The 14,505-nt window shown below is 43.6% G+C and overlaps 1 protein-coding gene and 1 pseudogene across 1 annotated transcript in view; one reads left to right on the forward strand and one right to left on the reverse strand.

Moving 5' to 3' along the window:
• Nucleotides 1–14,505, forward strand: part of LOC126176241 (tyramine/octopamine receptor-like) — a 137,676-nt gene that overhangs the window by 41,161 nt on the left and 82,010 nt on the right. The gene's annotated exons all lie outside the window — the stretch shown is intronic.
• LOC126177330 (5S ribosomal RNA) lies at nt 10,375–10,492 on the reverse strand (annotated as a pseudogene).

Raw genomic sequence — 14,505 nt, forward strand, 5'->3', positions numbered from 1 at the left:
CAAAGCGATAGTTACATTGACATCTGTAGAGGCAGAATAGTCCAAATTCCATCACTACAGCTCTGATACTACTTCATACACAAGGAAAGCATTTCCAAAAATGCTCTGCAAGCGATACAGGGAATACAACTGAGTGATGCACTTCATCCATTTCATAATTTTATTATTTACATTGTTTCCATTGTATCGTGGAACATAAATACCTAAGTACTGTATTTATAGTATTTCTTCGGAAGTTCACCAAGCTGACGACGGAGTTCCGTAATGTTACAACAAACAGCGTCAGGCATCAGGTGTGTAGAAAGTACGATGAGCCTAAGGACTCAAAAAGACGAAACAAAATAGCATTCAAACTAGAACTTAAGGAGAACCGCTATGATCTTAGACCAAAATTAGGGACAAAAGAAACCATCATAGCACTCAAGAGTTTGTTACACAGAAGGTTAGAGGAGGAGAGGAGGAGATTAGTGTTTAACGTCCCGTCGACAACGAAGTCATTAGAGACGGAGCGCAAGCTCGGGTGAGGGAAGGATGGGGAAGGAAATCGGCCGTGCCCTTTCAAAGGAACCATCCCGGCATTCGCCTGAAGTGATTTAGTGAAATCACGGAAAACCTAAATCAGGATGGGCGGAGACGGGATTGAACCGTCGTCCTCCCGAATGCGAGTCCAGTGTGCTAACCACTGCGCCACTTCGCTCGGTGAGAAGGTTAGAGTAGGGATACTAGCCTTTATTTAGCTAGAATAGACATTAAAGAATATTAGCTGGGAGATACCCTTATAGATCTTGCAACGTGCTCCCGTGGAGTCGAAAAGAGCAAAAATTTTAAACATATATCCCGACTAAAATGTAAGAATAGAGACTAATGAAGAACAATGTAAAATCGAAGATACTAGTTAGCTCCTTAGTTGTTTAATCTTTCCACCGAAAATGATACTTCGTTCTTTAAAGGAAAAGTATCTGGAACTAAAGTGAAAAGAATTACCAGTGCTCTGGATTTGCAGTTGATACTGACGTAGAAAGCGATAGTAAAAATTACAAGTGGTTGTGAAAAAGGATGAATCAAAAAATTACTCAACAAATGATAATTGCTATAGTGAACAATTCAATGAACATTACTTATCCGAACGTTCACCTTAATCAGGTGCAGTCGTCGTCATTTATTACAAATTTGAAGCTTTAGAGTTCATAATTTGATTACTTACATGGTTTCCATTGTATCTTGGAACATAAATACCTAAGTATTGTATCTGTAGCATTTCTTCGGAAGTTCACCAAGCTGACGACGAAGTTCAGTAATGTTACAACAAACAGCTCCATGCATCAGGTGTGTAGAAAGTATTTATAACTGTATGTTACCAAATCGAAGATCAAGAGACAAGGTCTTTTACGTATATTACTGTCTTTTTAAAAGTCCTCTTTCTAGGTTCTCATGATTGTAAGTGACCAATTCCTCTTATTCACTACAGCCCCACTAACAGTGCTGCTGTAGTGTAAAACAAAGACACTGTTTAACGGGATGTTTTCTCGGAGGATAATACATATACTTGCCTGTCTTGCTCATACGGCAGAAAAAAACGAAATCTGTTTTCCTAGCCTTAAAATCCTTGTAATTATTTTCTATTTGAGCTTGAATCAGATGCTCTCGCTTCCCCGTACATTCTGAAATTCATTACGCATCGGTACGGAGTTTGCATTTGTCTTTGATTTAGTATGGCTCTTCTATGTGGAAATAACACTGGTAGCGCGCACATTAAAGCAGCGACTTATTTGTAACGCTAGTGCTTCGAGAATTCAGTTATTAACATGCAGCTGTGCGTAAGGCCGAATCTGCCTCTGCACGCGCCACTTCTAACCTATGCAATAAATAACACAATAGCGCGAAACGCACTTAATTGGTATTGGCACAGTCCGTGCATAACTTACCATTTTAACTGTGTTCCATGTATTACGTAAATACACGCCTGTTAATGTGACAGCTTTAGCGATGACCAGCACATGAATATTAATATACAATCAGTAGCGCCGCAACAAGACTAATGGTCGGATGCCCCTGGCTGGCTCTTCCCTACATTCTCGAATTCGTACAAGAGAGCATACTAACTACGTTCATGCATACAGATGAATCATTTACACGATAGGTAGTAACCTTTGCTCATCCTTGGGAACGAAAATATGTGTTCAATGTTCTAGTTTGAGTTTGTGAAGGGTAAGGAACTGACTTTGCTACTTACGTCTGCTCCTCCATCTGTCGTAAATAATCCATCACAATGATATCAACACCTTCAGCACTAGAGGGAAAAATGACCTGTATTACCCACTGCTGAACCTGGCAGTGGTGCAGAAAGGAATTCAGTATGCAACAACAAAAATTTTTGATCGTTTGTTTAATAATGTAAAATGTCTGAAGAGATCGAAGCAAGTTTTAAATCTAATTTAAGATCATTTCTTCTGGGAAACTACATCTAGTCCATTGCCGATTTTCTACTAAAGAACTGGTAGCCTTTTAAAAAATTAAGAGCACTTGTACGAGTAGTACTAAAAATAATAATGTGTTCATTAATCTTAACACTAATCATGTTTACATATCGTGTAAACTGACTCATTCCACATCAGTTCTACAAAAGAATCGTTCAAATGACCTATGTATGTAACTAACTAACGAATTACACTAAAGTATTAAACAGTGAATCAATACCACCTGTCAATATACGAGGATCTTGAATAGTTGTTAGTTTAGAAGCTCAATGTACGCTGTCAGCGTTTAAGATCGATTTCTATTATTTCGTAATTCAAGGGTTTCTCAAATCCCTACAGACTCCTTGTCTTATGGATCCTCTGCTGCTTTGTTGTAAGTATCGAATTCATGACGCCATGCCGTATTAACTACTGCTACAGTTTCCTCTCAGTCTCTATTTTATGAACAAATTGTGAGAGTCGCTTCTTGGACGTAATAATACGCTTCTGATTCACAGTCCTTCCCACCATAGTGCACATTTCTTCCAATCTTGTTCCACTTTTTCATCTACTTCCCAGAATACACTAAATATTCGGTTTCTGCTTTATTTTTACCTTACAAGGATTTCCCTCTATATGTATCTCTCTGAACCGCTAACACGCACTGTGATACTTATTTTACATATTAAAATCAACTTTATGTTGGCTGTTGATAAGCGTAAAATACTGTCGACTTCATAGTTACAAAACGATGTCTTCACTCATCTACACGACTGTCCGCTCAATTGAACGTGGAATATAACGACCAAATCAAATATTGGAAGATTAGAATATAAGTATACTGTGCTATACCAGATTCACCAGCATAATCAGACCATGTTTCGAAAAACTCTGAAGGTTATGACACACATACATCTACCCAGACCCTTATTTCGCAATCTTCTTTCTATTATACTTTCTTTAGCAATATGTTCCAAATCTCAGCACCATCGTTTTCTCCAATTTTCACATCTACTATGTTTCACTACCATACAACTATGAGTCAATTTGCAAAACGTCACAATCCTCCTTCGCAATTTTGTGTCTGTAATATACGCCAAATAAGCAATTTACTGAGTAAAAATTTGATTAGCATCCTCCGACCAGATGTCTCCGTTCTTTATGATGTGTTGTATATGCGTGCTTCCTTCGCACTAGAAATCTGTCGGCCCTTTTACTATATATTTCCCAATAATTATTTGGTACAAAACACTCTCATCCATTCCGTTAAATTTAATCCTTTTTTTTAACCAAATTTTGTGTTACATTTTCAAATGTTTGTGAATTTCTAAGGGACCAAACTGCTGAGGTCATCGGTCCCTAGACTAACACACTACTTAAACTAACTTACACTAACTTATGCTAAGAACAACACACGCACCAATGCCCGAGGGAGGACTCGAACCTCCGGCGGGACGGACCACGTACTCCGTGACATGGCGCTTCTAACGCCGCGGCCACTCCGCGCGGCTTTGTGTTAAGTAGCGTATATTTCCCTGTAAACTCACGTATGATATGTAACGGTTGACTACAACAGGGAAAGGAATGCAACAGAAGAATGGGTAAGTTTTAAAGATGAAATAGTGAAGGGCCGTAGATGCTCAAATAGATAAGAAGAGAAAGCTTAGTAGAAATCCTTGGATAATACAAGAGATCGAATGTAACTGATGAAAGGAGGAAATTTAAAAATGCAGAAAATGCAGCAGCTGAAAGGAAATACAAACGTTTAAAAAAGAGATTGACAGGAAGAGCGGATTTTCTAAGCAGGAGTGGCTAGAGGACAAACGTCAGGATCTAGAAGCGCATATCACTAGGAAAAATTAGTTACCGCCTACAGGAAAATAAGAGATGCTTTGGGGAAAATAGAAGTAGCTGTATGAATATCAACAGCTCAGATGGTTAATCAGTTCTAAGCAAAGAAGGGAAAGCTGAAAGGTAGAAAGGTATATAGATTGTGTACACAAGGGGGCTGAACTTGAAATCAATTTTATATAAACAGAAGTGGACGTAGGTGAAGATGAGATGAGAAATACTGCGAGAAGAATTTGACGAAGATCTGAAAGATCTAACTCGAAACAAGGCCCCAGGGGTAGACAACATTCCATCAGAACTACTGATAGCCTTGGGAAAGGCAGCCATGACAATACTCTTCCATCTGGTGTGCAGGATGTATGAATGTATGACACAGGGGAAATACACTCAGATTTCAAGGAAAATATAATAATTTCAATTCCCAGGAAAGTAGTTACTGAGAATTGTGAAAATTACTGAACTATCAGTTTAATAAATAATGGTTGCAAAATACTAACACGAATTCTTTACAGACGAATTGAAAAACTGGTAGAAGCTGACCTCGGGAAGATCAGTTTGGATTCCAGAGAAATGTAGGAACACGCAAGGCAATACTGACCCTCCAACTTTTCTTGGAAGACAGGTTACGTGAAGGCAAATCTACATTTATAGCATTTGTAGTCTTAGAGAAACCTTGTGACGATATTGACTGGAAAACTCTCTTTGAAATTCTGAAAGTAGCAGAGGTAAAATACGCTATTTATAGCTTGTCCAGAAACTAGAGTACATTCGTTGCAGTCGAGGGGCATGAAAGGGAGGCAATGGTTGAAAAGGGACATTTTATCATTTAGCATAAGATACATAACAATCACAATAACTTATAAAATACAGTACCACAGACATATTAAAATACAGTTTAGATCTTTGTATATAAGCCATTGATCCAATCCACCACTTCGGAAGTAACCAGGTTCGAATCCACTAGATTTCCAGGGAAGGCACGGAGGGGGCAGTCCACTGCCATATGCTTCATTGTTTGTAGAACGTCAGCACAGTCACAGTATGGGGAGTCCACCCAACCCTATTTATGAAGAATCGAAACACTTCTTCCCACACCACATCTGAAACGGTTAAGACTGCCCCAAGTGTATCTTGGCAAGCAGAAACCATTGAGCCTTACTGTTGGATCTTCTACTTTCAAGATGCCCTGTGGAGTAGAAGATTTCCATTCTTTCCGCCAGCTGTCTTTGGGGTCGAAATGGTTGCTTAATAATTCCATGGCCGTTTTACATACCGGTTTACGGGACTTCAATCTGGATGATTCTAGCTGTCTCATATCTTCGTGAATTTGGAGTGACGAGTTATTCAGTATTTTTGACCACAGATAACCAAGATGTTTTTGCCTTCTGATGTGAGGAGGTGCTATGTTACGCAACACCGGCAGCCACTGGACTGGAGCAGCAAGTAATGTTCCAGATGTGATACACTTAGTGTGACGAAGTTGAATGTCCACAAGGTGAGTATGGCAGCTATTTAGCCATACTGCAGAGCAGTACTCTGCTGCGAAACAGACGAGTGCTAGAGCAGATGTTCTCAACGTGTTGGAGTCAGCTCCCCATGATGTACCAGCTAGACGCTGAAGAGGGTTATTACGGCTCTTCAGTATTGCAGCAGATTTACGTTATTGGCTCTTATATGTTAATGTCCTTTCCAAAGTCATACCCAGATATGTAGGCCTGCCATTGAACCGTAATGCTTCCCCTCTGAAGTTGACTCTTGGTTGATAATTTGAGAGCCTGTTGTCCAGGTGAAAAGTAGATATCTCACAATTGTGAGGGTTTTCTTAAAGTATTCATCCAGGAGTACAAGGTCATGGTTGAGGACATTCTCTTCTTCTGCAAAATTAGTGCGTTTAACAGTGAGGTTGATATCATCCGCATATATGAATTTGCAGGACAGTGTGTTGGGCAGATCATGAGTGTATAAATTGAAAAGTACTGGAGAGAGGGCTGAGCCTTGTGGTAGACCATTGCTCAATTTTCGGAATCGGCTTCTGCTGTTTTCTGAGTAAACTTGAATTAGTCTGTTACTTAGCATATTTCAATTGAAGTTGATATCTTCACACAGGGGACCACCGTGATCAGTTTTAATAAAAGATCTTCCTTCCAAATGGAGTCGTATGTATTGGAAACACATCACTATGTCCAGTACGGAATTGCCACATACACTCCTGGAAATTGAAATAAGAACACCGTGAATTCATTGTCCCAGGAAGGGGAACCTTTATTGACACATTCCTGGGGTCAGATACATCACATGATCACACTGACAGAACCACAGGCACATAGACACAGGCAACAGAGCATGCACAATGTCGGCACTAGTACAGTGTATATCCACCTTTCGCAGCAATGCAGGCTGCTGTTCTCCCATGGAGACGATCGTAGAGATGCTGGATGTAGTCCTGTGGAACGGCTTGCCATGCCATTTCCACCTGGCGCCTCAGTTGGACCAGCGTTCGTGCTGGACGTGCAGACCGCGTGAGACGACGCTTCATCCAGTCCCAAACATGCTCAATGGGGGACAGATCCGGAGATCTTGCTGGCCAGGGTAGTTGACTTACACCTTCTAGAGCACGTTGGGTGGCACGGGATACATGCGGACGTGCATTGTCCTGTTGGAACAGCAAGTTCCCTTGCCGGTCTAGGAATGGTAGAACGATGGGTTCGATGACGGTTTAGATGTACCGTGCACTATTCAGTGTCCCCTCGACGATCACCAGTGGTGTACGGCCAGTGTAGGAGATCGCTCCCCACACCATGATGCCGGGTGTTGGCCCTGTGTGCCTCGGTCGTATGCAGTCCTGATTGTGGCGCTCACCTGCACGGCGCCAAACACGCATACGACCATCATTGGCACCAAGGCAGAAGCGACTCTCATCGCTGAAGACGACACGTCTCCATTCGTCCCTCCATTCACGCCTGTCGCGACACCACTAGAGGCGGGCTGCACGATGTTGGGGCGTGAGCGGAAGACGGCCTAACGGTGTGCGGGACTGTAGCCCAGCTTCATGGAGACGGTTGCGAATGGTCCTCGCCGATACCCCAGGAGCAACAGTGTCCCTAATTTGCTGGGAAGTGGCGGTGCGGTCCCCTACGGCACTGCGTAGGATCCTACAGTCTTGGCGTGCATCCGTGCGTCGCTGCGGTCCGGTCCCAGGTCGACAGGCACGTGCACCTTCCGCCGACCACTGGCGACAACATCGATGTACTGTGGAGACCTCACGCCCCACGTGTTGAGCAATTCGGCGGTACGTCCACCCGGCCTCCCGCATGTCCACTATACGCCCTCGCTCAAAGTCCGTCAATTGCACATACGGTTCACGTCCACGCTGTCGCGGCATGCTACCAGTGTTAAAGACTGCGATGGAGCTCCGTATGCCACGGCAAACTGGCTGACACTGACGGCGGCGGTGCACAAATGCTGCGCAGCTAGCGCCATTCGACGGCCAACACCGCGGTTCCTGGTGTGTCCGCTGTGCCGTGCGTGTGATCATTGCTTGTACAGCCCTCTCGCAGTGTCCGGAGCAAGTATGGTGGGTCTGACACACCGGTGTCAATGTGTTCTTTTTTCCATTTCCAGGAGTGTATATTAAAAACTACATATGTCACTACAACGTAACCCCGACCTCGGAATACCATAATTTCTTTGCCACATCTGTACAAATAGAGAATACGGCGATTACAAATGTCTACAAACCTACTTCCTCAACCTGGCCTGATCCTATAGATATTGTCCCCACGAGTGAAAAGGGGTTGGGACAGGGTTGTATCCTAGCCCTGATGTTATTCAATAGGTATAATGAACAAGCACTAAAGGAACCCAAAGAAAACTCTGTAACAGGTTTGTCCAGTAGGTAGTAATTATGTTAGAGAAAGCAAAGAACTTGTAAAAGAAGTTGAACGGAGTGGACAGTGTCTTCAAATGAGGATGTAAGATGAATAATGGATTGTAATCGTATTAAATCAGGTGATGCTAAGGGAATCAGATTAGCAAACGAGACACTTACAGCAGTTGACGATTTTTGCTATTGGGGCAGCAAAATAACTGATGATGACAGAAGTAGAGAGGATATGAAATGTAGATTGGCAGTGCCAAGAAAAACATTTCCGAAATGGAGAACTATGTAAACATCGAATATAGATTAAGTGTTAGGTAATCTTTGCTGAAGGTAATTGCCTGAAGTGTTGCTATGTATGGAAGTGAAACATGGAAGATGAACAGCTTAGACGGAAAGAGGACATAAATTTTCGGAAAATGATGTTACAGAAGAATGCTGAAGATTATAAGGGTCGACCACCTGACTAATCAGGAAGTACTGAAGAGAACAGACGAGATAAAAAATTTGTGCTACAAATCGACCAAAAGAAGGGATCGGTTGATGGGACACATTCTGAGACATCAAGGGATCACGAGTTTAGTATTGCAGGGAAGTGCGGGAGGCAAAATAGTAGAGGGAAACCAAGAGACGAACACAGTAAGCAGAATAAGAAAGATGTAGGTTGCAGTAGTTATTCGAAGATGAAGAGGCTCACACACGGTAGAGTAGCATGAAAGCTGCATAAAACCAGTCTTTGGACTGAAGGCCACAACACAATTTTTGAGAATTGTCTGGTCTCTTCTCTCACAGATTAATAATGGAAAACCAATTAATGCTCGAGCTCAATTATCATTGGATTATCCGTCTTAAGTTTACTGCAGATAAAGAATATTTTTCAGCACATGCATTTCGCTTCCATTTATAAAGCATCATTCATAATCATTCTCTAAATAGAAATTCATAATATGTTATACATTTTGGTGTGTGTAGGGTACTTACAATATTTCATTTTAGAATTGTCGTAGAATTTACTTATAGTCTTTTGCCTCTTGTTTACATATTCTGGAAACCACTACTTTGGACTTCGTTGGTAGTGGAAGTTGAGGTCTGAATAAACTCGGCTGCATTCACCCTCAGCAAGTCTTCGCCGTTTTGGAATCCATTTTTTCTTAAGATTCCTTGGTTTTATTTACACTTCAACTCACTTTCCTAAAACGTCTGTAGTTTCACGTTGTCCGCACTCTCCATGTTGTCTATTCATTTGTTTTCTTTGTAGCCCTTCATTGTTCGTGTTACTAATCGGTGAATGAAGTTTTTCTCGAAATCGTGTGTGTATGTGTTTGTGGGAGAAGGAGGCAGAGGGAGAGGGGAAAGAGAGAGAGAGAGAGAGGGAGAGAGACAGAGAGAGGTTAGAGTGATTTTTTTTGTAGGTGAATGGGAATGATTGTAAATAAGTCTGAATGCCCCGATGTTTCGCAGAGGTGTTAGTGCAAGAAGGGACGAGAACCGTAACTCGACTTGGGGGGAGGGGGGGGAGGGTGGAGGGTCATATGTCTTCTGACTAGTTAAATGTGCCCGCATCTCGTGGTCGTGCGGTAGCGTTCTCGCTTCCCACGCCCGGGTTCCCGGGTTCGATTCCCGGCGGGGTCAGGGATTTTCTCTGCCTCGTGATGGCTGGGTGTTGTGTGCTGTCCTTAGGTTAGTTAGGTTTAAGTAGTTCTTAGTTCTAGGGGACTGATGACCATAGATGTTAAGTCCCATAGTGCTCAGAGCCATTTGAACCAAATAGTTAGATGCGGCGAGTCACGGTTTTCTTTCCCGTGCTAGTCTCTTCATTTCAGGGTAGCAGTCACACCAAACACCCTCGGAGTTAACACGACCTAATTACATATTTTTAAATAATATTAGTCAGTATGCAAACGTCTGTTATGACAGCCAGGTAGACATCATTCTGAAAGTCTATTAGGTGAATGCTGAATGATCCTCACAGATCATGGACTGATCTTGCAAAATATTTACACGAAACCTGGTAGTATACCACTCCGCCGTGTCATCCTCAGCCTACAGGCGTCACCAAATGCGGATACGGAGGGGCATGTGGCCAGCACACCGCTCTCCCGGCCGTATGACAGTTTACGAGACCGCAGCCGCTACCTCTCAACCAAGTAGCTCCTCAGTTTGCCTCACAAGGGCTGAGTGCACCCCGCAAGCCAACAGCACTCGACAGACCGGATGGTCACCCATCCAAGTGCTAGCCCCGCCCGACAGCGCTTATCTTCGGTGATCTGACGGGAACCGGTGTTACCACTGCGGCAAGGCCGTTGGCAGTATACCACTAAGACACACACAAATCCGTTCAATTGCTCGCAATCCGCTTCAGCGATCCTAAGTACACGAAATCAACCTACCACAGAAACAATTTGTCTAATATCTGTACAGCGTTCAAAGTAGATTATCATTTTGTGATGAGAATTATTTTTTACTTAAGCGCGAAATAAGCGAAAATCAAACGCATATAAACACAAAGAGTAACAAAGGACTGATCAATTTCTCTTTCACTCAAAGTAAAAATTTATTAAGCTGAAAGAATGACGATGAAGATGTTTGGCTTTGTTGGGTGCTCAACTGCGCGGTCATCAACACACATACAAATCCCAATTTTTCACACAGTCCAATTTTTTTATTCAGTCTAATTTAGTCACTGTCACGAATGATGATGATGAGGAGGATAACACAAACACCCAGGCCCCGGGCAGAGAAAATCCCCAACCCGCCCGGCTGCCGAACCCGGGACCCCGTGATCCCGAGGCAGCAACGTTAGCCACTAGACCACGAGCTGCGGACAAGCTGAAAAAATAATTGCGAGTGAAAGGACTAGAGGATGCACACGGAGATGCAGGTATCATAATACACTCCTGGAAATTGAAATAACAACACCGTGAATTCATTGTCCCAGGAAGGGGAAACTTTATTGACAAATTCCTGGGGTCAGATACATCACATGATCACACTGACAGAACCACAGGCACATAGACACAGGCAACAGAGCATGCACAATGTCGGCACTAGTACAGTGAATATCCACCTTTCGCAGCAATGCAGGCTGCTATTCTCCCATGGAGACGATCGTAGAGATGCTGGATGTAGTCCTGTGGAACGGCTTGCCATGCCATTTCCACCTGGCGCCTCAGTTGGACCAGCGTTCGTGCTGGACGTGCAGACCGCGTGAGACGACGCTTCATCCAGTCCCAAACATGCTCAATGGGGGACAGATCCGGAGATCTTGCTGGCCAGAGTAGTTGACTTACACCTTCTAGAGCACGTTGGGTGGCACGGGATACATGCGGACGTGCATTGTCCTGTTGGAACAGCAAGTTCCCTTGCCGGTCTAGGAATGGTAGAACGATGGGTTCGATGACGGTTTGGATGTACCGTGCACTATTCAGTGTCCCCTCGACGATCACCAGTGGTGTACGGCCAGTGTAGGAGATCGCTCCCCACACCATGATGCCGGGTGTTGACCCTGTGTGCCTCGGTCGTATGCAGTCCTGATTGTGGCGCTCACCTGCACGGCGCCAAACACGCATACGACCATCATTGGCACCAAGGCAGAAGCGACTCTCATCGCTGAAGACGACACGTCTCCATTCGTCCCTCCATTCACGCCTGTCGCGACACCACTGGAGGCGGGCTGCACGATGTTGGGGCGTGAGCGGAAGACGGCCTAACGGTGTGCGGGACCGTAGCCCAGCTTCATGGAGACGGTTGCGAATGGTCCTCGCCCATACCCCAGGAGCAACAGTGTCCCTAATTTGCTGGGAAGTGGCGGTGCGGTCCCCTACGGCACTGCGTAGGATCCTACGGTCTTGGCGTGCATCCGTGCGTCGCTGCGGTCCGGTCCCAGGTCGACGGGCACGTGCACCTTCCGTCGACCACTGGCGACAACATCGAGGTACTGTGGAGACCTCACGCCCCACGTGTTGAGCAATTCGGCGGTACGTCCACCCGGCCTCCCGCATGCCGACTATACGCCCTCGTTCAAAGTCCGTCAACTGCACATACGGTTCACGTCCACGCTGTCGCGGCATGCTACCAGTGTTAAAGACTGCGATGGAGCTCCGTATGCCACGGCAAACTGGCTGACACTGACGGCGGCGGTGCACAAATGCTGCGCAGCTAGCGCCATTCGACGGCCAACACCGCGGTTCCTGGTGTGTCCGCTGTGCCGTGCGTGTGATCATTGCTTGTACAGCCCTCTCGCAGTGTCCGGAGCAAGTATGGTGGGTCTGACACACCGGTGTCAATGTGTTCTTTTTTCCATTTCCAGGAGTGTATGAATAGAAGAAGACTAGGAAAATACAGCATTACGAGATGCCGTGAAACGTCAGTTGCTGGGATGCAAATAGGAATGCAGAAATTAAAAATCAGGAATGAAAGGGTAAGAAGGAAATACAGTGAGTGTTGCTAAGAACTATTAAAGAAGTATTTCGTATTTCTTGGAAAAGATGCTCTGATAAGGAATATAAGAATACCATAAATAGTGCCGGTAAAACTAGGGGTCTGCTGATAGATATCAACGTTTTCCCGCCTCTCGCCGTATAAAGATACACACTGCACCCACTACCACATCGAGCATGATCGTTTTTGTGGTTCAGGTATTACGGTGTTGGGAGGCATAATGTTGCACGAGCGCACTAACATCCAAGACACCCAAATCTCTGAACACGCTACACTCACCGGTCAATGTTACTGTGACATTGAATTCCTTCCCCAAGTGTGTCTCTCCAAGCTTGCGTCCGCCCTTTCTGCGTTTGTGTGGATGACATTCCGCGACCGCATACAACAGCGCAGGTGGGCGGGCTCCAGCAGCGAGAGGATATTCGGACCTGCTCGTTTCCCCGAGTTAAATCCCGTCTAGGATGTGTGGGATGCGTTGGGGTGACGTATTGCAACATGTACTTACGTACCAACGATCATCCAGCGCTGGTAAAGGAATCGCCGCCCAACCACGTCAACTTTTCTCAACCTTGTGCCCAGGAATAGAGCACGTTGCAGTGCATGCGTTCCTGTCTGGGGAGATCACGCACCGTATTAAGAAACACATATCACCTTTTGTAATGTTCCTGGGACTATCACAACTCGCGGTGATCGCAGCATAATTATTGTCATTGAGTATAAATGTCATTTCTTTTCGTCTCATCATGCGTTTCCTTTAATTACTTTCTGTACTGTATTATAGTAGTTAAAATCTATGCATTTTCCAAGCTTCCTTGAGTTACGTTTCTTATCAATCGCACTTCATAAAAGTAATTTTTGTCCTTAAGATTTGCACACCTTTATAAAAAAAATGGCTCTGAGCACTATGGGACTTAACATCTTCGATCATCAGTCCCCTAGAACTTAGAACTACTTAAACCTAACTAACCTAAGGACATCACACACATCCATGCCCGAGGCAGGATTCGAACCTGCGACCGTAGCGGTCACGCGGTGCATACCTTTATATTTCCGGTAATACTACATAGGAAATTTATCTGTTGATGTTCTAACGAGACAGGTAATGTTGTTCTTCAGATGTCATCAGGCAACACATGACATCCATGACAATTCTTGCAAAGGATAATCTCAAATTTAGAAGTATGCTACCATATAAAGACAAGTTGTTAGTTGCCGTGGTTACCAAAAATCTCCTAAAGTACTTGAGCGAGTTAGTTCAAAATTTTTGGGCAATACTCTAATAAACCTTCGGACAGAGATAGGGTACATTTAAAAAAATATATATGTATTACACAAATACATTTTTAAGACGTATTCTACTGTCCGAAGACATTTCTAACATTGTTTTCAAAACTTCTGAAAAGTTCTTGGCCGATTAACTTCAGATTTTTACACGATACTCCATTAAACGTTCAGACGGACGTAGGCTACAATTTTTTAATGTGTATGGTATGTAAATATATTTATATAGTGTTAAGAGGAAACTTTGTTGACAAAAACATCGAAAAGTTCTAGAAGGATATAATTCAAATTTTTACAAGTCCTCTTACAAAGGTTCGAACGGACATGTCAGATTTTGCAGTATATGTTGATAACTATGTATGTAATAATATACATATAGAGAAAATATTTCAGCAGAAGTCCCGAACAGTTTTTGACCTATTTACCTCGAATTATTTATACGACATTCCAATAAATGTTGGGACGGACGTAGGCAACATATTTTTAATGTACATTTTATGTACTGGAATTACATACACACCACATAAAATGGAAGCGTTATCACAAAAAATCTCGAGAAGTTCTTGAGTGATTTACTTTCAAATGTTAGACGCTGTTCTA

This window comes from Schistocerca cancellata, chromosome 3, assembly GCF_023864275.1.
Source record: "Schistocerca cancellata isolate TAMUIC-IGC-003103 chromosome 3, iqSchCanc2.1, whole genome shotgun sequence".
Lineage (NCBI taxonomy): Eukaryota > Metazoa > Arthropoda > Insecta > Orthoptera > Acrididae > Schistocerca > Schistocerca cancellata.